Consider the following 25,063-nt stretch of genomic DNA (forward strand, 5'->3'; position numbering starts at 1 on the left):
TTTCTCAGCTTACTCATTGCCTCTCATCTACTTTCACAATATTCATCTACTTTCATAATTAGTACTGTTCTAGAATGGGTGAGTAAAGGCACATTACAGAAGCAAACCCCTTGTTTCCATCTGTGAACTCCTTGCTGGCACGCTTAAAGAGAGACATCCCATGAAATGCACACTGCACGCTATTTCTTTTTTCTTTGTCTTCTCGTTGGGCCTTCTTCTCATCCTGGGCCTCAGTCGCTAAATCTGGAGTCTGATAACCCAGAGGTTGTGGCTCTCAGCTCCACCCCCAAATCCCCATCCTCTAAAGGAGGTTCAGAGAAGAGCCATTAAGACGATGAAAGGAATAAAAATTAGACCCAAGAGGAAAGGGTAAGATAAAACTTAAAAAAATAATAATTGAGATTATTTAGCATGGCCATGTGGAGCTGAAGGGGAGATTTAAGGAGAATCATCTTTAAGTGTATGAAGGGCCCATATTGAGAAATGGTGACCAGCTGCTCCTTGTTTCTACTGAAGCTTGAACAAGGGCATTTGGGCGTAAATTGAGGCTTTAGAGATTCAAGTTAGAGATCCTCAAAATAGAATTGTCCTTGGTAAACAATGTAAAATATTGTAATGTATTATTTAAAATGCACATGGCATGGTAGAGAGGTTTTTTTTTTTTAAACTAATAGATTCATCTGTGGCTGGGGATCCAGAAATATATGACCAAAATAGATCATGTATTAAGTTTATGTCCAGTTTTATAATCCTGTGATTTTATAATGAGAAAGTACACATTTATAGTTTCAAAATAGTGACCTCAAATAACCAATGGTGCCATTAGGGCACAGTCTCTGCCCTAGAAAAGCTGGTTAGGTTAGGTTGAATTAGGTTGGATTAGGTTGGGGTGTGTGTGAGAGAGAGAGAGAGGAAACCAAATATTACAAATGATCAATATAAGGGACAGAATTGTTTTAATTAACAAGCACTTTCTTCAATGTGGACTGTGTTTCCAATGGTCCATCCATCTACCCATCCCCAAACCAGTATTTATTTAGTCTCCTTTGTGCAATACCCTATGCTGAATGCTGGGGAATCAGCAAAGAAATGGTCCTTGCCCTCATGGGTTTATGGTCTAGAAGGAGTTACAGACAAGTACAAAGGCAGCGGAATAAGAATATAGCATGTTGAATGTTAGGAAAGGATATTTATGGAGTTCTATGGGAACACAAAGAGAGGGGCCCTTAAACTATTCTTAGTGGATCAGGAAAGGCTAAATAGAGGAGCTGACTTCCAGCCAACTCATGACCAAGCAGAAATTGGCCAGGTACATAGCAGAAGTAGCAAGCATATACTTACATCCAAAATGACATAAGTGCATAAAATAAGTGCATAGAAATAATTTATGTTCACAAAATAGAAAAAAATCTTTAAAAATCTATTCCATGGGACTCTGTTTTGAAAACACCTAAAATTAACACATTATTGATTATCCAGATTTGTTTGTCAATAAAGACCTGGTAAGCTATTTGCAAAAATGATCTTAATACCTATGGGTTCTTTGGAAAATTTTGGACGGTGTAAGTTTCAAAGAGTGACTCTAGAAGTTTGTGTGGTTTCTATGTTCTATCCCCTGCATGAGGGATTTGACCTGCAGGTAACTATTGCCCCTACAGACAACTACCCACCTGGCATCATCACTTCATCACTAGCCATCAATGAATAACTAAATTTCGGCGTCTAAACAAAGAAAATAAATTGTTTCTGGTAATGTATTTAATTTCAAAGATATATGGCCTAGCTTTTTGACATCTGAGTTAGTTGTTAGTTTTTGAGAACCAGCACAAGAATATGCTTTGGGGTTGTGTGAGTGGAATGATGTTGGAAACAAATAGCCGGGATTGAAGGGATTAAAGCAATTCAGTCGTTTTTCTTTGTCACATGTGCATTTCTTAAACATGGACTTTCAAAGGACACACCCCCAACGTACTCTTATTTTCAAAACCTACAAACAAGCTGAACCCCGATGAGTTGCTAAGCATAGACAAACACTGCCATCCCCGGGTGGGCCTGGGAGTTCGTCTTGCTGTTTTTAGACCTTGTGTCCAACCTGCCAGGGATGAGTAGCGCTCCCTCTGTCTTGGCCACTCCTGTGCTTCCCCAGTCATAGAGGTTGACTCCCACACAGAACTAGGGTTCCACGGCCTACTACAGACCCCCCTGTAACATTGCCTTTGGACATTTGGTGGCTTGACTTGGGCCCTCAGCTCTTTCTATGTACCTGGCTCCTGGCATCCATACCCCCAGCTAACTCTTGCTGGCGATCTGCATTTCTCTTAAAGCTCTGTCCTGCGCCTGTCCTGCTGTTGCCACCAGAGAGGAATGATCTCTCTGCCTCACCAACGTCCCTTCCACTTGGATATTTGCCAGCACAGGGCTGAAGCTCACTAAGCCTTTTGGATACAGTGTATTGCTTGATGCCCCCTGCAAGGAGTCCAGACCTCAACCCACGCGCCCAGATCCTGCTTCCCCCCACCGCCTGCCTGCCTGCCACGGCTGTGGAGGACCTTGGGCACACTCCTGCCCAATGTCACCTGAGATAGGACAAAAATCAGAACCAGTTCTTTGGACACACAAGAAACGTGACTGGAGATAAAGAAAGTCATGTCTTCATCATGGATCAGATTTCAGAAGGCATTTGTGTTTTTGGTGAAATAACATAACACCTCTAGAAATAAAGAAGAAAACTTACCTTTTAGAAATGATTTTGGATGTGGGTCATTTCAAACAGCTGTGAAATAAATAGCTGTACTGTGGGTGGATTTTCCTATAGCTTAGAGCAAAAAATCACCTACATATTATCCTAGCCTTTTTAGATTTACTGTAGACATCTGTGAAAAATTATGAATTGGCCTTTATTACAAGCCTTTTTTTGAAATTTTTATTTCTGTTCCAGTGTAAATGATAATTGAACTTCATTGGAAAAAGGACCCAGAAATATGGTTTTAAATACAGTTTATGTCAGCTTATAACAGAGTCCACATAGCTGTTAGAGATTTTCATGCTACTGACAAAGTAACACTTTGCAAAACAGAAGATAAAGTCTAAAATTTTATGTACAGCCTGTAACTAAAGTAATTGTACAATTATTATATACCAAATTGATGTCAGTGTACTCTAATTTTAGTGACATAAATGGTTCCTTTGACATATTTGTTATTTAAAAAAGAAAAATATATAAATAAGTGTATAATTTTTAACAAAGTCCATTTAGACAAACTGAATTCTAGAGTGACAGATACCTATTGACCTACGCAATCCCTAAATCAGGTGTTTGGGAATGTTTATTAACTATTTCATTCCTCTGTGAGATTCTAGCTGGCAGAGAATACTAATATGTATATTACTTATTACCTTAACTCTAAAAGCAGCTTCAAAACACAGGAGAAACCAGGTGTGGTGCCTCTTCTTTTTTTCCCCTTCCAAATCCACAAATGGTCAGTTTTTAAAACTGAATATCATGTTTTCAAATCCTTGCCGTGGATTATCCCGACATATTTTATTTAGAAAGTGAACTACTCTCCTAATACCAGTTTTTACTAATGAGTCGATACTATAATAGGTATTTAGTGCAATGGGTTAAGTGTCAGGCTGAGGACCTGAGGCTGGTTTTAGTCTCTGGCACCCTATGTGGGCTGTTATTTACCTCTTTGAGCTCTAGTTTCCTCATCTGTAGAATGGGATAATAATATTACTTTCTCATTGGGGCTTTAGAGAATTAATAAAAATGGTATATGTCAAATGCTGCTCCATATGGGGAGAGCCACACGAAGTGCTCCATGTTTTTTATCGTATTCATATATTTAACACAGCTAAAAATGTTTGATTATGATTTTGAGGAACATCTCTGACAGTATGGATTCGGTGCTTAATCATTAGCAAGAAAATCATCCCCCCAGTTTTGGTTAAACTCTGCTTTTCCTTCAACGCTTTTGGCCTAAGCAGGGAGAGGGCAGAAGAATGCTTAATGTTAAAGCTAAGCTGGTGGCTTCCCTGGTGGCGCAGTGGTTGAGAGTCCGCCTGCCGATGCAGGGGACACGGGTTCGTGCCCCGGTCCGGGAAGATCCCACATGCCGCGGAGCGGCTGGGCCCGTGAGTCATGGCCGCTGAGCCTGTGCATCCGGAGCGCCTGTGCTCTGCAACGGGAGAGGCCCGCGTACCGCAAAAAAAAAAAAAAAAAAAAAGCTAAGTTGGTGGCGATCTGAAGTCACAGCTCACGCGTGGACTTGTTTTTTTTCATATCATTTGCTTTGATTTGATTTGGTTCATGCATTTTAAAAAATCTTCCTCGTGGTGTGCAGTCATTTGGCTTTTATGCCTAAAGAACTGAATTCAGTTATAAGTAAAATTCATTTAACAGCACAAGTATGATTGCACGTGGTTATTTATTCACAACATAAAATAGCCACATAATCCAACATATTTGATAGTGTCTGCTCATGGAACTGCGGGGAATTCTGCAGATCTCAGACAAGAAATGCTTAAGTTATAGAAGGCAGTATCCATAATGCTAATTATTCCTGACAGCATCAATATGGCAAACTATAATAGATGCAAATAGCAGTTTAAGGTGTGCCTTATTATATGTCTCTATAGGACACTTTAGTGGACCCCCTATATGTAAAAGATGGCAGTGACTTAATGCACGGATGGGTGTGGCCCCAAGCCCTTGTATCTTTTCTTAGGAAGGTATTTGTGGAAACCGTCCGTGTGAAACCCTGTCTCTCCCTCTCCTTCCCCGGGGGCTGCTGCTGCTCAGCTGTGTTCAAAGTCAGTCCTTGATCATTCTCAAAGGGATAATGTCTTGGTCTGATTTGAAAATAATTAGTTTCGTATTCAGAAAAGGTAGAACTAGATGCACATGCAGAATATTCCAAGGTAATCCAATATAAAAATTTACCTAAACTGTATCTGATATTTATAGATGGGCATGGCTTAATTAGCATTCTAAATTGGAATTTTAATAAATACTACCCAGCAGCGACCAATTTACATACCATTTATCTGAGGAAACGAGCGTGCCCAAGTATCAGTCTTCTTGAGATTCATCTTGACCCAAATGGCGATTTAAGATGTTAAAACCTTTCAGTCCTCGATTAGAGTGTTCATCTTCCTGTCTCCTCATGTTCTAGTCCAAATCCAGATCTGCTAACCTGTCATCAAAAATCCAGGAGTACGTATCTGAAGCATTCCCAAGTCCCTGGGTCCTGGAGGACTCTCAAGGTGCAATGTTTTACCTATTTAATTCTTCTAAGATTCCAACTGAATACACCTTCTTCATATTCCAGGGCCTAAATCATTCTACAGTGTTTACTGGCAATTACTTCAGGTAACCCTCCCCCCCACCTCCCCCATGAATCACACACGTTACAGTGATTCGTGAAAGGATCCTTTTCAAAATATTACGACTTAGGAAGATATGTGCCTAAGAACTTAGAAGTCTTTCAGTGTCCCACAAAATATCTATTGTTCTATTTTTTGACCCAGTTTTACTAAGGTGAATTTCAAAACCTTGAAATAAGTTTGAAATTTAGACTGTGTCAAAGGCATGTTGAAATACTTTCCCTGATACCTTAATGATGTCCTAATTAAACAGTGAACATATTGATCATTCAGGGAAGAATAAGCACGATGTTTGTGATAATCACGTAACAGAATGTGTTTGTGAGTCACGATTTTCGAAGAGCCATTGTTATTGAAAGCAAAGCGCACTGAGGTGCAGAGACTGTGCTTCAACACTGAGGAACATCAGACATTTCCGTGAATGACAATGGGTGTGTTGGATGGTAAGGAAAACTGGAGAGGGAGAGTATTCACCGAAAGGCAGGTGAGCTGAATGCACATCACTGTAGCCTTACTCGTAAGAGGGGCCGAAGTCAAGGTCGAGATATCCCAAGGAGGGAAAAGAAATTGCTGTTGCTAAGTCAAGGAAACTGAGAAAAGGATGTAATCTGATAAATGAAGGCGGGGGGGAAACACTGGTCCTTTCTTAAGTAGCCATTTTTTGGCTTACTATGTTTAGAGGAGCGTTAAAACGTGGAATGACAGCTAATGATGCAGAGATCTGCTGATTGATACTAGTATTGCAAAGTGCTGCTTGTTGTCTTTGTTTCTTTATTAATAAAAATACCTGAGGGGTTTGCAGGGCTTGGAAGAAAACACGGGTGAGTCTAAAAATTCAGGAACATTCCGTCATTCCGTTCTTAGCTTAATGGAGGAGGAGGCTGAAGGGGATGGAATGTTCTGGAAGAAAGAGAAATTAAAGGAAGGAGGGACGTTGACCCGGAGGCCACGCAAAAATAACGATGAAAGTGCATCTGGAGGGAGGAGAAGACAATCTTTTAAAGTAAAGATGTAGTAAAAGCTTGCAGCATCCAAGTGTCTCGCGTTCAGAGTGAAGCCCGTTGGAACGCCGCATCAGGTAGGTGTCCCAGGTCCGGGCTGTCCAGCCCTGGCGCGTCGTTCACAGTTGGCTCAGACCCCTTGAGCCCCTGTGTGCAGACCCGGAGATCGCCCTCCCTCCCGGCGGAGCGGGCCCGGCGCCACCGACGGCGCTGCTGGGGGTCCGAGTCCCCGGCCCGCACGAGCCGGGCGCAGGACAGCTCCGCCCCCCGGCCCGCGGGCCCCGGGGCCGAATCGAGGGGCCGGGCCTCGGCAACCCAGGCCGAGGGGCGATGCGGGCTGAGCGGTGCCCCCGCTGCGCTTCCCAAGCGCCCCCCCCCACACACACACACACGGCGCGCGCGCCCGCCGGCGCTGGACTTCAGGCCGCGCCGGCGACCCCTCCCGCCGCCTGGGCCCTCGCCGGCCCCCTTCCCCGAGCGGCGCGTCCCGCCAGCTCGAGGACTTCGTTTCGCGGCGACGACGGGGCGCGGGGCCACCGCTCGCGTTCGGACGAAGGCCACACCGCCGCCGCCGCGTGAGGCGTGAAGGCTGGCGGCTCAGGGGTCGGGGTTCATCCAGATGTTGGGAAGGAGGTTCTTTTGTGAGCGCAGCCAGGTCGCGCTTCCGGACAAGGACCGACTTGCAAAGATCCACAGCAAGCCGGAGAAGCCCAGGACGGAACGCGGGAGCTGCACGGCCTGCGCGCGCGCGGAAGGCCTCGGATCGGGGCCTCCGGGGCAGACTGGCGAGCAGCTCGGGGCGCATCTCGCACCCCCTGCGCGTGGGACGCGGCTCTGGGGACGCCCGGCCTGCGCGTGTGTGTGTGTGTGTGTGTGTGCGCGTGTGGAAGCGGGGGCGGGGGGCGCGGCCGGGAGCGCGGGCGCCTGGGCGCGGGGCCGGCGGGACCGGCGGGGCGGGGCGGGGCGGGGCGGGGGCGGCCCGGCCCGGCGCGAAGGGGTTAAGCGCCGCCGCCGCCGCCGCCGCCCCCTCCGCGGCCGGGTGTAAACAGAGGAGCCTCAGCCTATCATGTCTGGCGGCCGCTTGCAGCCGGAGCCCCGAGCCCGGCGCTGTAACACGATACGCTCCACACCGCGGCAGCTTGGCAGCGCCGGGCTCGGCTCCGCACGGCCACAGCGAGGGCGCGCGACGGCAAGGTGGGTGAGCGGCGGCGGCGGTGGCGGCGGTGGCGGCGGCGGCTCCGCGGCCTGGGCGGCTCCTCGCGCGGCTCCTCGCGCGCGGCTCCTCGCGCGGCTGGCTCGCTTGTTCGCGCCCGGGGGCCGCGGCGGCGGCGGCGGCGGCGGCGGCAGCAGCAGCCCCGCTGTCCTGCCCTGTGGCGTCGTGATGGGAGGAGGCTCCGCGCGGGTTCGAATCGGGGCCCAGGCAACGTGAGCATCAGATCGGCGGGGGCGCTTTGACTCCTGAGGGGCCACCTTCAGGGTTTAGAGGAGGCGGAGGCTGAACTCTCTGGAGGACTCTGCGTCCCCCGGAGCGGTGCAGGTAGCTGCGGGGAGAATGGTCTTTTGTTCGCGCGTTTTTAATTAGGTGGATATTTTGTTATGAGTAGTGTCCAGGGCTAATCCAGGAGGTAGCGCTGTGTGTTTTCCCCGCGTTCTGTTACTTTTGCGACGTGGCGTGTGGAATTCGTGGGGAGCACATCTGGAGCTGGAGAGATTTGGGATCGTTGATGTCTCCGGGGTTTCAGAATCCGCCTTGAGCTGGAATTAATCAGCCCTTCGGTTTCCTGAACTAAGGTCCGTCGTGCCAGCGGTTTAGGGCGGGGCGGGGCAGGGAGGGAGGCACACAGTAATCTGGCTAATGATTAAAAGAGCAGCTCTTCTCCTGCAAAATACTCAGCGTGTGATTTTTTCTTGGAGAGGGTTTTGCAGGGCAGAGGCTCTAAAAGAAATCCCGCTTTTCCGTCGTGCTTCGATGCAGGTCGCTCCCGTGGAGGAACTAGTTGGGAATGATTTTTGGAAACAACTTGCGCACTGTCTATCGAAGTCGGAATCATTTACCATTTATGTGTGTATCTTAATAAAATAAAACAAGGATCCGTGGCAGCTCTCAGAATGAGAAGTCCCATTTCCTCTCTCCCCTCTCTCTCTCTCCGAATATCTCCTAAGTGAGATGTACAGAAAATGCGTGCTGTGTCCCAAAGCCATTCTGTCTTCCCAAAGCCTGAGATAATCAAATTCAGCGCCGTTAAGAGGGTGTAGTTGAAGATTTGATCCCCTTCCACTGAAGTGGAAATACTTTCAGTAATTGAAAGCAGATTCACGTCTGGAGTTGTACAAGCCAAGGTTTTCATTTTTAAAATAAACCTTTTGTTCTCTGGCTTTAAAAGTTCCGGAGAGCCATCCAGAGACCTCTGTGTGCGCTAATCGTTAAAGTAGCCAAGGCTTGAACATACCCAGGGAAGGCATTTGAGAAACACAGCCTCCCTGCCTCCCAGCCTCCCAGCCTCCCAGCCTCGCGGTAGCGGACTGTTGAGAGCAGCCTGCACCGTCTGGGCTCCGCGTTTCGCGCTCTCCCCGGATTCCCAGGCGTTCAAATGCAGCTGTACTGTTCAGAACCCCCAAACCCCAGGGAGAGCCCATCTGTTTTAAGAGGTTAAAAACCTTGAGAAATTTTGGTGTTATCCTGTTGTCTGTTGCGATATACACAGTTTGGTGCTAAACTTTGTAATTAAGCGTGAAGTATGCTTCATTTAAGCAGATGCCGATTATACCTCAACCGGTAGATTGAAACGTTCCAAATATGATTGCACGTTAACATGGTTGCTTTCTCATCTTTGGAGGCTGTGTTGAAAGCTTTTTAAAAACTGGCTCTTGAAGATTGAAATCAGGATGCATTCTAGACAAAGAGAGAGTCACTCTCTTTTTAGCTGTGAAGGATGGTGGTGTACAAGAGCGGTACCTTCCTTCTTCAGGACAAGGAATCGAAGGTGAACTGTGTAGTTATGAGGGAAAAGTGAGAAGAGTTGCACTTTTAACAGTGATAACTGAGATCAGAGAAAAAACAGAAAGCAGTATTCCAAATATTTTTAATAACTACTTTCTTAAACCTAGTTTGGTGATTATCAATAAGATGTGAATGGGCGTATTTACAGAGTATGACATGGCAGTTTGATTTCTTAAAAACTACTTGGTAGCTCCGTATTTTACCTGGTTTCCTCGTCTTGATAGTTAATCCTTTGAGCACATTAAAATAAATATGAAGTGAATAACTTGGTCGTGATTTAAATGATGTTTTTGTGAACCTGTCTCACGTAAGACTCCTCTTTTACGAAATCAGTATTTAAAAGATTCAGCATATCTTTAACTACCAAATAAAATCTTACTACATTTTGGTTGTGTTGCATCACCTTTCTTAGATATCAGTGGCCTAGTGTGTGGCATAATAGAATTTAATTTTCCTCAAAGATTCAGAAAGGAAAAAGCAACTTCCTGTGGACCCTTACAGATGTCTGAACACTGATTTTCAGTGTAAGATCCTTGTCTAAACATTTAAACTCACCCTTTCTGTGACTTCTATTTACTGTTAGTTTTTCTGTCCTTTTTTTTTTTTTTAACTTGGTAACGGGTGTGCATAGGATCTTCTGTCATCTGAAATCACATATTCAATTTATCACGGGATTCCTTCCTTTCATAATGTAGGGAAGTGGCAAAGGAGGCACTGTCTAAATGCGGCGATCTTGATAATTAATGCCATAAAATAGATTAAAATGCAGTATTCCAGGTATTCATTTCCTTAAAAGGACCACCAGAACAGCGTTGCTAAGCACCCGTCACTACTGCAAGTAACAGAAAGTGACCCAAATTAAAGAACCTGTTCTAAGCTGTATTCTTGCATTTTCTAAAGTGCATTTCAAAAGGTTTAACCAGACTCATTCAATTAGTGGAGAAAAAAGGATCTATTTTCAGCTCTGATCAGCAATTAAGAGATTGGGCTTTGGAACATCAGTCTCTTTATAATTTATTTCGTTTTCTAGACTTTAAACAATTGTGAATAAAGATTTTTAACGAATCACCTTTCTGACAATCCAAACGTAAATGCTAAACGTAGGGCAGTATATTTGCTTTAAATTTCTGTCTAATTGAGTAATTTTTATTAGCTTTTCCCTCATTTTAAAAAAGTTTAAATTTTACACTAATATGGTAAACTACTGCTTCACTCTGGATTTCTTACTCTTTCTTTGAAAAAAATATATACATGCATACGTACATGTGTGGTTTAAACTAAAGTATGGTTGTAATTATTTGATCTTACCCTAGATATGAGTGCTTTAGCACCAAGCCCTTGAGAAGTATTAGGATATTTTTCCTTAAGGATGTTTGGATGGTGTGAATTTGGTACCACGAAGGAGAAAGAGTGATATGTCAAAGTGAGAAAGTAAATAAGTAAATTAGGGGCAGTAGGGTGCTTTTTGTTGTTGTTGTTTTTAAGAATAAAGTTAGCTGTACCCTTCTGGGTTAGACCAGAGCTTCTGCGTAGTTAGGGCTAAAAACCTAAGCCACAACTATTGAAGTGTCTAATGAGTTACATCTTCCAGGGACCTGGTCCTTAGCTAATCCAACAACAGTCATAAATACAAGTTGGGGAACTTTCTGGCCAAGGAAAGGATTTGATGGATAAGGGCTGTTAGAGGAATAGGAGAGATGAGACAGGAGTTCCCAAAGGTTTAGATGAGGATTATTAGCAAGATTTTTTGCTCTATCACATTGATCTGGGCAAGTTTAAAGCATATAAACATAGATATTAAGTTATTAATCTTAAGTGATTATATATGAAGTGATTCCATATCCTCAAACACTGAATATTTTTAAAGCTAACATAACACTTAATTTCTTCTGAGAGAGATATTTTACAATAGTAATTCATTATATTTAGCTTTATCAGATTGTTTGGCATTACAGATTAGTCTAGTAATAGATAATATAAAATACATAAGATTTGTATGACTTTTGTTATAGTGTTGTCTAAAATGGAAAGTTATTTATTGTAATACTTGTTTACGTCTAAGGCCTTTCAACTTGAAGTCTCAGTTTAGGTATTTGGAGTGTGTTTGTTTTTTGACACGTCAAAATTTGTTTTTCCCCATAGAGAGTAACATTTTGATGTGTAGAAATGATTTGATCATATGTATTTTTAGCAGCCTTGAAATGGTATATATTTTAATATTTTAAGAAACCAGTTGTTTTAAAATTGGTGTTTGTATGTTGATTTTAGTTGGGAACCTAGCTGCTTAGTTACAAATCCTATGTGTTTAAGTTTTGAAATATCTACTCTTACTTTTTTTACCACAAAAGGATGAAAACAGCTACCTCTTTGGTATCCCGGAAACAATGTATACCATAGATGTCACTGATGGGAAATTCATTTCACAAGGGAAGAAGAATAATTGAAAAGTGCCCCCAAATATTTGAGGGCCCCTCGCTTCTAAATAATAGTTCAAGTTGGGAAACCACATACTATAGTATTTGAAAAAGTTTCTCTCGTAAGTGTTATTATCCCCCTCTCTTAAAATTAAATACCATTTCACATAAAAGTCTTGTTTTGTACATTTAGAAAGCACAGTGGATTCTAGAGCATTCCAAAATGATTAATAAAAACATGTAGAACAACACTTTAGTTTTTGCTATTTAGACATCTTAACCTGAAATTTTTTAAAATTAAAATAATGTGTGGGCCTTTCCGTGACATTTTTTTCATGTTAGTGTCTGCACAGCCCTCCTTTTTCCATAACCTTAAACTGTTTCCTGCAGGCAGAGGGAACCTGCTGTCTAGAGACCTGTAAAATGGAGCCTGGAACTCTTTTTCTGCTTCTTCTTTGAAATAAAACAAAACCACCATATATAACAAATTGAACACTGTTAACGTTTTCTAATTATTTAGCCACTATTTCGCTTTACCTCCCGCTTAAAAGTTGTACATTGGTGGAGTCGACACCTGGCTGTGCTCTTAAAAGTTGATTTGTCTTTCATATTCCTGTGGTAGTAGGGGCAGTAGTCTCCTTGATTACCTTTGTTCAGGGAAACGCTGAAAGGCCAAGGTAGTTAAACAAGGCCATTTGGATCTTCGAGGTCAAAGTTAGATGCAAGGAAGGTGGTTAAATGCATTATCATCCTATTGAGCGCATCATCAGTAGAGGGACCTTGATGGAGGTAGAAGGAGCCAGTTGGCTTTTTCATGACAGCCACACCCCTGCTTGTTTTATCACTGACACATCTTTACACCCCCCTTTTCCTGTTTCCTTCTTTTTGTTTTCAAATAGTATTTCCTCTGATCCTAGGCCATCAGAGCGAAGGGGAGAATTAAAAATTAGTTTCTTTTTAATTGACAGTAGATTCTCCTTCATACGTTCATATCGTACATTGATGTGTATGGAGATATTCCTGCATTAAAAATTAAGGTGATCAGGCTGGCTGACCGTTCTGTATTTGCTTTTAAGGATCTTTTAATGGTGATGATTATTTTAGTCTCTTTGCAAAGAAGCTGCTATCCTGCTACTTTTCAAATTGTTTCTCGGCTGTTAAACGGAGAGACCTGCCAACCTCAATTTTAGCAGTGGGAATAATGTTTGTTTTAACAAGTGTCTAGGTATGTTGACTTGAAGGGTTTTAGTAGTTCTGTTGCTGCTGTCCTAGAGCCGTCACTTCCCTTAAAAAGGTAAAACCAAACCGGAAGGTTTTTAGTTTATATTTCTTAACTTTATGGCCAAGATTTTCCTTGTGATGTATTTTATGTCAACTCCATTAAAATGGAATTCTTGATTAAATATTTGGACAAGTATTGTTCAGTTATAGGAAGAATTTTATTAAACACAGTACAGGACCTAACCTTTCTGGAAACTCCAGTTAAAGCAATTAAGTGCTGCATACAAGATTGTTTTCCTAGGCAAAGCTGTCAAACATCAACGATCGGCATTTATGCTTTACTTTTTTCTGAATTCTTTTTATTACAATTAATCAGAACTAAGTACACATCTTTTCATAAGGAAGAAAAAACTTGGCCCATTATCAAAATTCCTCGAATATCATTTCAGACCCTATCATCACGCAATGAATTATGTAACAGTAAAATCTGAGGAACTCAAAATCACCAGAAATAGTACCGTCAGGCAAGTCAAATTTTCTTGATCGCAAAGGATTTATGTCTTTAAGGACTTTTTATTTTAAAAACAGACGTACTGAATTGAAAAATGTTGAAAATGAATTATCCCGCCCCACCTCCCCCTATTCTGTTCTCACAGGAAGGACCTTAGTTCAGGCTCTTTTCGTCTCATGCGTAGACTTTTTCATGAGCCTTCTCATCTGGTTTCCCTGCTTTCTGTCCGTCCCTCCTTTAATCCAGCCTCCACACTATCATCAGAGTTGTCATTCTGAATCGTAATTCTGAGCATGGCCTGTCCCTGCATTAAACCTTCGTTATGTCTTTCGGATCAAATCCAAATTCCTTAAGTGTGTTTTATCAGGCCCTTCGTGATCCCCCCCCTTGTACCTTTCCATCCATGCTTCAACATTTTCACTTGGTCGGTGCCACTTACCTTCTTACCTTGTCACAGATCTTTTGAGAGCCTACCTGCAGGGCATTTCTTCTTTGAAGCCTTTGCTGTTTGCCCCAGGCAGAGCTGGCACCTGCTTGTAGACTTCCATGGCACCTGGGACAGGTTTCTGTTATGGCACTTGACACATTATACTGTAATCGTTTGTTTACAATTCAAGATCACCTAATCCAGCCTACCTATTTTATAAGTGGAGAAGCAGGGCTAACCTTTGATTTGTTATGTATTTACTTAGTCCTAATCTCTGTGCTATACCTTTTATATGGACATTATTTTATCTCATCTTCAGAATGAGAGTTCTAACTCCCGGAGTTAAATACTCTTATAATCTCCATTTTAAAGATGGGGAAACAGGCCTGGACGAGTCACGTGCATTGCTAGTTCACCGTGGAACAGGCGCCTAGGACGCGCTCCTGCTCTCCATCGAGGACGAGTGGAGGTCACCACGTCCCTCCCTTAGAAGTGACTGGGCCCCAGAGCCCCTGACTTCCAGTCCAATTTTGGCATTAAGAAAAATTATTATGAATCTTAAAACACCTAATATGTAGCAGATGGTTTATGAAGAAAATATTCTTACTCCCTGTTTTGTAGATGAGAAAATTGAGGCTAAAGAGATGAAGTGATTTGCGTAAGGTTTTTCAGCTACTGAAGTACAAAGGCAGGTTGCTGCCGTCACAAATTTATATCCTTCCTCATTACTGAATTCTTCCTCTAGTTTAAATATTAAACTGGATTTTGTTCTGACTTCAGTCCTAACTTAGCTTTACATGTAGGTTCTCTTTACTGTTACAGAATAGAATTATGCCAGCATACAACCTTTCCTAAATATTGTCACTATTGAATGTTACAAATATTTCCATGTCCGTTCAAGGCAGATCATGTAGTTTATCAGCAAGTACTTATGGAGAGAGTGTGTGTTTAGTATTTTACTCTGTTTTTAATCTTCTTGAGATTTTTTTTTTTTTAGTGACCCATGATTATAAATGATCATCTGTGATATAGCTAATGTCCACTCCTTGGCTAATATGCAGCAATGATTAGCATCATTGATTAGAAAATTAGTAGATTATGCCTGTATTGACACTTCTGTTCCCTATTTAATGGTTTGTTTATTTAATTGATGACTAATGCCTTTACTGTTAAAGGCTATTAACACATCAAAATGGTAATTATTGAACCTGGCAAAATGATAAATTATGTTTGTGTTTATTCCTTTGTGCCCAAGGCTAATCTGGTGTTCTTTTCTCTCTCTTTCTTCCTCCCTCCCTTCCTTCCTTCCTTTCAAGTTTTGATATGCTAAGAACTTCTGCTTAGAAAGTCAAATAAATTAGCATTTAAACTATTATCTGGTGGTTTGACCTTGGAAAAGTTGCTTGACTTTGAGTTGTACCTGTGAGAGGAGGGAAGTAAACCAGATCAATGGCTTTAGGTAGTATGCATTCTTGTAGAGGTCCTGTAGGATTTCTTCAGTTAATTCAAAATGCTTGGGAAAAAAAACCAGACTGCAGATGGTAATAAAACATAGCATGCACAATAAAATATACAATAAACATGTATGTCCTGCTTCTATGAATATATTTGCATTTTTGTGAGGGTGTCTTTGGTTAGGGAAGTTAGGGCTCTATACTGGCTTTTTTGTTAATTCGGCTTGCCTAAGGAATAAGAAGAGAAAGCATCCCCTGCAGAGCAAATCTGGGAAAGGTGTATCTTCACTCACCAGCTTCCAGGGAAATGGGGTAACGTTCGGTAGACCATGTATGCTTGCTACATTTGTGTTTGGTTATAATAGAGATTCTGAAAATGAAGGTGTTTGTCCTCATTATGAATAGATAATTACTGTTCCCAAGATCCATCTTAGTACCTTGACCAAAACTTTTTTGAAACTCTTCTTGAAATTGAGTTTATTTGCAGGGCATAGGTGGTTCTTGTTATATAGGCATGTCTCATTTTGATCAAATACCAATTCAGCTAGTTTGATTGTTTACCTTCCTTCACGGGCCTAACAAACCAACATTTGGCTATTTCACAATATTAGATCTCTACCCAGAGAGAGAGTATTTACTACAGATAAATATATTCCATGAGGCCTTTTCAAAAGAGAAATATCAGTGTTATATTGAGAAATGACTGCATTATCTGAAGAAGATGATAACTCCTGAGATGGCCTGCAGAAGGCAATTATTTTCATGTGGATGAATTCTAGTATTTTTTTAAGAGTTGAGTGGCATTGTATTATAGCCCCTTTCACATGTCAAGATTAAGGCCTTGAACCCTTAATGGGCAGAACAATTAAATTTAGAAATTTAGAAACTAAAACTTTATAGTTTCTAATGTATAATTGTTTATTTTAAACATTCTTAGACTTTTTTTAAACCACTAAGGGCTGTAGATGTGTGATAATATGTTTGATTTCTTTAAAGTACATTTAAATTTCATACAGAAAGCTAAGCTCAATCTTTACCTTTATGCTTCCAGTTAGGAATAGGGACTCACGGTACCAGGTCTTTCATAAATTGAAAAAAGTTATTTACTTTCATGCTCAGATATCACTATAAACACCTGGTTTATTGAAATGCTTATTAGTAAAATATATTTATTCAAGTAGTGCCTCAGTTTCTCAAGAGCTGGGCATTACATTAGAATTTTTTTTTTAAGTCATGCTTTTTTTGCTTTTTTGCTTTTTTAAAAATATTTATTTATTTATTTTTGGCTGTGTTGGGTCTTCGTTTCTGTGCGAGGGCTTTCTCCAGTCGCGGCAAGTGGGGGCCACTCCTCATCGCAGTGCGCGGGCCTCTCACTATTGCGGCCTCTCTTGTTGGGAGCACAGGCTCCAGACGCGCAGGCTCCGTAGTTGCGGCTCACGGGCCTAGTTGCTCCGCGGCATGTGGGATCTTCCTGGACCAGGGCTCGAACCTATGTCCCCTGCATTGGCAGGCAGATTCTCAACCACTGTGCCACCAGGGAAGCCCTGGGCATTAGCATTTTAAACGTATGATATCTTTCCACCTCAGTAAAGGCAGAACATGGGTAGAGTTAAATATTAAAGATTTTTAAAGTATATTTATGGAGAAAGAAAGTTGATAGGATTTTTTCATTTAAAAACATCTCCTTGGGCTTCCCTGGTGGCGCAGTGGTTGAGAGTCCGCCTGCCGATGCAGGGGACACGGGTTCGTGCCCCGATCCCGGAAGATCCCACATGCCGCGGAGCGGCTGGGCCCGCGAGCCATGGCCGCGGAGCCTGTGTGTCCGGAGCCTGTGCTCCGCAACGGGAGAGGCCACAGCAGTGAGAGGCCCGCGTACCGCAAAAAAAAAAAATAAATAAAAAAATAAAATAAAAATAAAAAAAATAAAATAAAAACATCTCCTTGTGTGTATTTTATCAAAAGCATCTCCAGCCCCTATTTCTGGGAATATCTCAATTAGCAATAACAAGATATCTACCTCTAAATGCCTAGGGTGTACTTTGATGAGATTGGAGGGAGACCATTTGTTACTGATCTCTGCAGTGTGGATTGGAAGCACTCTGAAACAGAGGTAACTAGTTCTAGGCTCTAATAAAATGATAGATCCCCATCCTGACCCTAGGGCAGAGGACCTTACTATTGAATACAGGTAAATTTGAGACCAATATTGAATTTTTTCTCTGTTTCTTAAGTTCCCCAAGAATAAAATTCTATATATATTAGACTGTTCCATTTAGGAGAATTCTTGTGTTACACTTATTTTTTGACAACTTGGTCGATCATAAGCCAATGAAAAGCTAGTATCTGAGAGCCTGGTTCACATTGTTAAAATATATGTCAGCCACCAAAATCAGCCTGCTTTTACCATAGGCTAAACTATTTGAGGTGGCAAGCTGAAGCCCACAGTAAAGCCCTGAAGTTCTGTGCCTGAGAAGCATGCATACCCACTGCACATTGGTGGTTGTGAAAGGACTGGATGGAAGAAGGGAAGAGGAGGAGAGAGATGGGAGGAGCGGTCCAGGGGTTTAGCTATTTCTGTTCCATTATATTTGTTTAAAATAAAGCATGAGATCTGAAATTAACAACCTTTTGTGATACTGTTCTATACATGCTATTTATCACACAACCTCAACTCCACTTAAATATAAGGAAAGACGCATTCTGTATATTTCTGTTAAATTATTAATTAGTGTTAACCCGGTTTCTTTTTAAAATGACATTTTTTTAAACCCAGTGATCATGGAGTTTAAGTCATTGTACCCTGTCGTGGTTGCTGTAGCAAATTTTTTTCTCTGTCTATAAAATTAGAAATCAATATATAATATTTAATTATAACGTGTTTTAGGAATGTATGTGATTTCTTAAGGAAAATCAATTCATAAATTTTAAAAAGTGAATTTACTCAGCATTTTAAAAAATTTATGTACTTTTGGCTGCCTTGGGTCTTCGTTGCTGCACGCGGGCTTTCTCTAGTTGCGGCGAGCGGGGGCTACTCTTCCTTGCGGTGCGTGGGCGTCTCATTGCGGTGGCTTCTCTTGTTGCGGAGCACGGGCTCTAGGCGTGCGGGCTGCAGTAGTTGTGGTTCGCATGCTCAGTAGTTGTGGCTCGCGGGCTCTAGAGCGTAGGCTCAGTAGTTGTGGCGCACGGGCTTCGTTGCTCCGTGGCATGTGGGATCTTCCTGGACCAGGGATTGAACCAGTGTCCCCTGCATTGGCAGGTGGATTCTTAACCACTGCACCAGCGGGGAAGCCCTACTCAGCATTTATTGAAAACCTCCTGAAAACCTATTGTGTGCCACCTGGTATGCTTTTTACCATCCTATTCATAAATCATATAATTTTGAGTCCATTTAGACTAACTTTTTTCCATTTATGTGTGTACTCAGTCAGTAGTCCTATAAAGTGCTGATTCCACAAACCAGATGCTTTTTGGATCTGCCTGTTACAATGCAGTCACAGTCATTTTTGTTAATATCCTCCTCACTGGCTTCCCTGACTTTAACTTTCCTCTTCAATCCTGAAAAAACGAATCGTCTTTCTTGGGGTCTCCTTGATTTTCTCTCTCTCCTGCTCAGGAAATCATAGTGTCGTAGCAAGAAAATATTTGAGCCTGCAGGAAGGAGGAGTAGGCTTGTGGAGAGCAGGTTCCAGGCAGGGGGAGGTGTGTGAACAGAGCGGTAAGAGTGGAACGTGTGAGGCGTATTTGAGAAAAAAATCAAATAACCTCCTTGGATCATGAAGTTCATGAAAGAGAAATTTGGAAGATAAGGATAGAGAAGTTGGTTGGAGCCAGGACATGGAGGACCTGGAATCTCAGAGGAAAGGGTTTATTTTGATATTCATTTGGGATCCATTGGGTATTTGGCATAGAACACAGTGACATAACAGAATCAGTTTGGGGGAGGATCTCTCTGGTGGGTGAATTATAAAAGGGAGATAGTAGAAAGAGAGAAACCAACAATGAACTTTTCCTACTGTTGTTTTCAATGCATGACTTCCTCTGAAATTTTACATTTTATCAGTGTAAGCTTCACAAAGGCAGGAGCCTCTGTTAAATTTGGTATGCTCAGAGTCGAGAGCACTGCCTGGCACTTGGTGGTGCTCAGGGAATACTTGTTGAATTGAATGAATGAGAACACCAAGACCCAAAAAGATTAAGTGACTTTTTCGAATTTACACAGCTAATCGTGACAGACGCAGGACTGCACATCGGTGCTCTTTTGACTATGCGGTGCGAAGCTGTCATTCAGGTCATTTCCACTAGCATACCTTCTTCTTTCTTCCTTGTCAACTCTTATCTTAACTTCTCAACTCATTTCTTCCAGCAAGTGATTGCAAAATATCTCATATCTTACATACTCATTACAGCCTCCATGGAGCTCTTAGTAGGTTGCTTTCATACCCAGATGTAATTGGTTAAATTATTTATTATACTGCTTTTTTTTTTTGGATGGCAAACTCAAGGTCAGAGACTGTATCTTCTGTTTAGGGTTTTGTTTGTTTGCTTGTTTTATTTTTCAGCAGCCCTCTTCTCCCAGAACACATACACTCAAAACACTTTTTCTGAGCATGGAAGCTTGTTGACTGACTACCCAACCTTCAAATCTGTCTTTTAGTTTAAGTTGTTGAGAAGTTACACACATACAGTTGAAATTATTTTTGTCAGGTTGGAAAAGGACCACTTAAAATTTACTTGATATTTTTGTAATAGTAGAAACAAGTAGTGAAATGAAACTTTTAAGGGTTTTCCAGCTCTCCACTTAAAGCAGTAGTCTTGTGAATTTAACTAGCTAGTTTATCATTTTGCAACTTAAAAGCAAAAGGAAAAAATTCAGAGATATTCTGTCTGATTCTCTGAGACCACCTTGAAATAAGATGCCACAAAAATAGAAGTATTGTATGAAACCACTGCAAAAACTATGAGATGACCCACTATTATTGTCTGACTTTTACTCAGTAATATTACTCAGTCATTTTCTCTGTTGTCAACATATTGCTTTATTTTAATAGAACAGTGTAATTAGTGGAGTAGTTTAGTCCAGGTATCTCTTGTGTATTTTGTTATAATGTCTTTCCCTGAAAAAAGTGTTATTCATTAAGTGTAATAGAGGCTCTTACTATGATTAATAAAATGTTAAGGAATCAATGTTTTTAAATAGACTAAGAAATTGCCACACTTTTATAAACATTTGTAATTGTCAGTGAATCATTATTAGGTCTAGAGATCTTTCCCTCACGGTTGACAGGATAAAAGGTAGAAATACTGTGCTCATGAAATGTGAGTTTCTCCAAAATATGAAATGTTCACATACAATTCAAAGATGTCCTGATATATATAACTTTCCAGATTTAAAACTTTTTAGAGAAAATTTCACAATTTACTTCAAAATGAATTAAAACTACTAAAATATGAACCAGGCTTATGCTGAATATGGCAGTAATATGTAGTTCTACAAGGTATTCATTTAGAATTTTTAAAGTTGAAAAAATTCCACAATAAAAACACTCAGGCTTTTTATGCTACAGAAAGATAATTTTAGAGAAATATGTGCTTTCAGATAGATTTTGTGAGAGAACCATAAGTCTGTGTAGTACTCATTTTTACCTTATAACTTTATTACCTTGTAACCATGTAGTGTTATTTTGTATGTAAATAAGATTAATATTTTTTTGTTTGTTTTGCTCTATGCGGGCCTCTCACTGTCGTGGCCTCTCCCGTTGCAGAGCACAGGCTCCGGACGCGCAGGCTCAGCGGCCATGGCTCACGGGCCCAGCCGCTCTGTGGCATGTGGGATCCTCCCGGACCGGGGCACGAACCCGTGTCCCCTGCGTCGGCAGGCGGACTCTCAACCACTGCGCCACCAGGGAAGCCCTGTATTTGTATTTTTGTTTGTTGAATTAGAAGCTTTCTGAATATGCTTCTGCTCTCATTGCTCAATATTGCCTGCCTAGATGTGTTTATTCTTTTGATGCTTTTACTCCCTGAATTTATTCTTTTGATGCTTACTCCCTAAATTAAGTAAGTTTTAATCTTTGAAAGCCCTTTGACATATTTTAGAGACAGAATTTCTGAGATGATGTCACTGAGGTTTTTTGGAGGATGGGGCAGGGGAAGGGAGTATTGATTCATAATTCTTAGGACAGTTGAGTAAAGTGATCTACATAACCCATTAAAGTTATTTTCTAATAATTAAGTCTTAAGGAAAGAGCTTGAGCAGAGTGAAATAAATGTTTGCAGTGGTTTTATACAAATTTCTAAAATAAGACACTAAAATGTTTTGGGAGCAAATATATTTGCTGAAATTGTAGAGAACTGGACATTACTCTTCCAGCTATTTAATAGTAATGTACACTGCTAGAGTGTTCAGTTTAAATGAATATGTATTGAGTACCTACTCTGGGTTAACATCAGTGATTTATTAATATAAGATATAAGAAGCTAACTAATAAGTATACAGGATGAAAACAAAGTAAAACTAAGTAGTCCTTGTAAAACTAGCATTTAATAAATATTGACCTGTTCGTTGTAAAAATAATTTTTTTTATTTTTAAGTTTTCTATTTCTCATATTAGAGGCCAAAGTTAAGTCCACCTCTCATTTCTGTATTAAACTTTACTAAACAGAGACAAAACTAAATCATTACTGAAGGTTGAATCCAAAATATAATACCATTTTGAGTAGTAGTTTTAGGCTGCTACGCTGATGGCTTAGTTCATATTTTAATGTAAATCACCAAAGACTAGATCAAAACAAAGCACTGTCCTAGCCCAAGAAAGATGCAGTTCTTCATTGGCTGGGTTTTTAGGCATTTGGAGATGTACTCGTTTCCTAGGGCTACTATGACAATTATTACAAAGTGAGTGGCTGAAAACAACAGAATTTATTGTCTCACACTTTTGGAGGCTAGAAGTCCTAAGTCAAGACATTGGCTGGGCCTTGCATCCTCTGTAGGCTCTGGGGAAGAGTGTAACCTTGCCTCTTCCAGGTTCTTCTGGCCCAGGCGTTCTTGGGCTGGTACCCACATCACTCTCATCTCATCTTCACTTAGTGGTCTTCCCTCTGTGTCTCTGGATATCCTCTCCTCATCTTATTATTTATTCATCTTATAAAGGGACATCAGTCATTGGATTTAGGCCCACCCTAATCCGGTATGACCTCATATTAACTAATTATATCTGCAAAGACCTAATTTCCAAATAAGGTCGCATTCTGAGGTTCTGGGTGGACGTGAATTTTGGAGACACTATTCAACCCACTGTAGAGGAAAAGGAAGTAGCGTAGAAGAAGGAGGTAAAAAAAATGGTCTTCTTTGCTGTTCTCAGCTTTTTGCTTTCCCATTCCTTAGTGGGTTTAGATAAGTTAGAATTGAGTGTTCATACCTTCATACTCCTGTTCTTTTGAAGATATTTTATCTGCCAAAACTGATTTATGCATCTTTTCTCCTGAGTCTTATGGGAACTTCCAGTGAGAGAGCCATGGAATTTTGAATGTTTGCTATTAAGTCATAGGGGAGATCAAAATTTAGTTTTTATACTTCTTTTTTTTATTTTCAGAATTTTAAAAACTAGAAAGAAACAAAAAATGATTGAGACTGCCATACTACAGGTTTAGCACTCAGAGAATATAGTTATAACCTTTCTACTTGTAAACTGAGTGTCATAGGGTATGCTGTAGTCATTAATTTTGATAAACTTTATGTGGGTATCGTCTGTTGCCTCGCAATTTCCCTATAGTTTTAAACTTATAAACTATTTTTTTTTCCCTTGGGCCACACATGCCATTTTATTTTATTTTATTTTTTTATTTTTAATTTTTTCCATTTTCTTTTTTTTTTTTTTGCTTTATAACAAATTTAATCAGTTATACATATACATATGTTTCCATATCCCCTCCCTTTTGCATCTCCCTCCCACCCTCCCTATCCCACCCCTCCAGGCGGTCACAAAGCACCGAGCTGATCTCCCTGTGCTATGCGGCTGCTTCCCACTAGCTATCTACCTTACGTTTGGTAGTGTATATATGTCCATGCCGCTCTTTCACTTTGTCACAGCTTACCCTTCCCCCTCCCCATATCCTCAAGTCCATTCTCTAGTAGGTCTGTGTCTTTATTCCTGTCTTACCCCTATGTTCTTCATGACATTTTTTTTTCTTAAATTCCATATATATGTGTTAGCATACAGTATTTGTCTTTCTCTTTCTGACTTACTTCACTCTGTATGACAGACTCTAGGTCTATCCACCTCATTACAAATAGCTCAATTTCATTTCTTTTTATGGCTGAGTAATATTCCATTGTATATATGTGCCACATCTTCTTTATCCATTCATCCGATGATGGACACTTAGGTTGTTTCCATCTCCGGGCTATTGTAAATAGGGCTGCTATGAACATTTTGGTACATGTCTCTTTTTGAATTATGGTTTTCTCAGGGTATATGCCCAGTAGTGGGATTGCTGGGTCATATGGTAGTTCTATTTGTAGTTTTTTAAGGAACCTCCATACCGTTCTCCATAGCGGCTGTACCAATTCACATTCCCACCAGCAGTGCAAGAGTGTTCCCTTTTTTCCACACCCTCTCCAGCATTTATTGTTTCTAGATTTTTTGATGATGGCCATTCTGACTGGTGTGAGATGATATCTCATTGTAGTTTTGATTTGCATTTCTCTAATGAGTAAAGATGTTGAGCATCCTTTCATGTGTTTGTTGGCAGTCTGTATATCTTCTGTGGAGAAATGTCTATTTAGGTCTTCTGCCCATTTTTGGATTGGGTTGTTTGTTTTTTTGTTATTGAGCTGCATGAGCTGCTTATAAATTTTGGAGATTAATCCTTTGTCAGTTGCTTCATTTGCAAATATTTTCTCCCATTCTGAGGGTTGTCTTTTGGTCTTGTTTATGGTTTCCTTTGCTGTGCAAAAGCTTTGAAGTTTCATTAGGTCCCATGTGTTTATTTTTGTCTTTATTTCCATTTCTCTAGGAGGTGGGTCAAAAAGGATCTTGCTGTGATTTATGTCATAGAGTGTTCTGCCTATGTTTTCCTCTAAGAGTTTGATAGTGTCTGGCCTTACATTTAGGTCTTTAATCCATTTTGAGCTTATTTTTGTGTATGGTGTTAGGGAGTGATCTAATCTCATACTTTTACATGTCCCTATCCAGTTTTCCCAGCACCACTTATTGAAGAGACTGTCCTTTCTCCACTGTACATTCCTGCCTCCTTTATCAAAGATAAGGTGACCATATGTCCATGGGTTTAACTCTGGGCTTTCTATCCTGTTCCATTGATCTATCTTTCTGTTTTTGTGCCAGTACCATACTGTCTTGATTACTGTACTTTGTAGTATAGTCTGAAGTCAGGGAGCCTGATTCCTCCAGCTCCATTTTTCGTTCTCAAGATTGCTTTGGCTATTCGGGGTCTTTTGTGTTTCCATACAAATTGTGAAATTTTTTGTTCTAGTTCTGTGAAAAATGCCAGTGGTAGTTTGATAGGGATTGCATTGAATCTGTAGATTGCTTTGGGTCGTAGAGTCATTTTCACAATGTTTATAAGCTATTTTTTAATGAAGAAAAGAAGCAGTTTGATAAATGAACTTTATGGTTATCAACAAAGCTTA

At 40.9% G+C, this 25,063-nt stretch overlaps 1 protein-coding gene across 4 annotated transcripts in view; it reads left to right on the plus strand.

Moving 5' to 3' along the window:
* The first annotated feature begins 7,436 nt into the window (after positions 1–7,436).
* The window catches only part of TENM3 (teneurin transmembrane protein 3), a 320,768-nt gene continuing 303,141 nt past the window's right edge, over positions 7,437–25,063 (plus strand). For all 4 annotated transcript variants that reach the window (XM_081221018.1, XM_081221019.1, XM_081221020.1 and 1 more), the window contains exon 1: positions 7,437–7,580. The gene's annotated coding sequence lies outside the window, so the exon portion shown is untranslated. The remainder of the gene's footprint in view (positions 7,581–25,063) is intronic.

Source organism: Mesoplodon bidens (genome assembly GCF_964165515.1).
Source record: "Mesoplodon bidens genome assembly, chromosome: 20".
Taxonomy (NCBI): Eukaryota; Metazoa; Chordata; class Mammalia; order Artiodactyla; family Ziphiidae; genus Mesoplodon; species Mesoplodon bidens.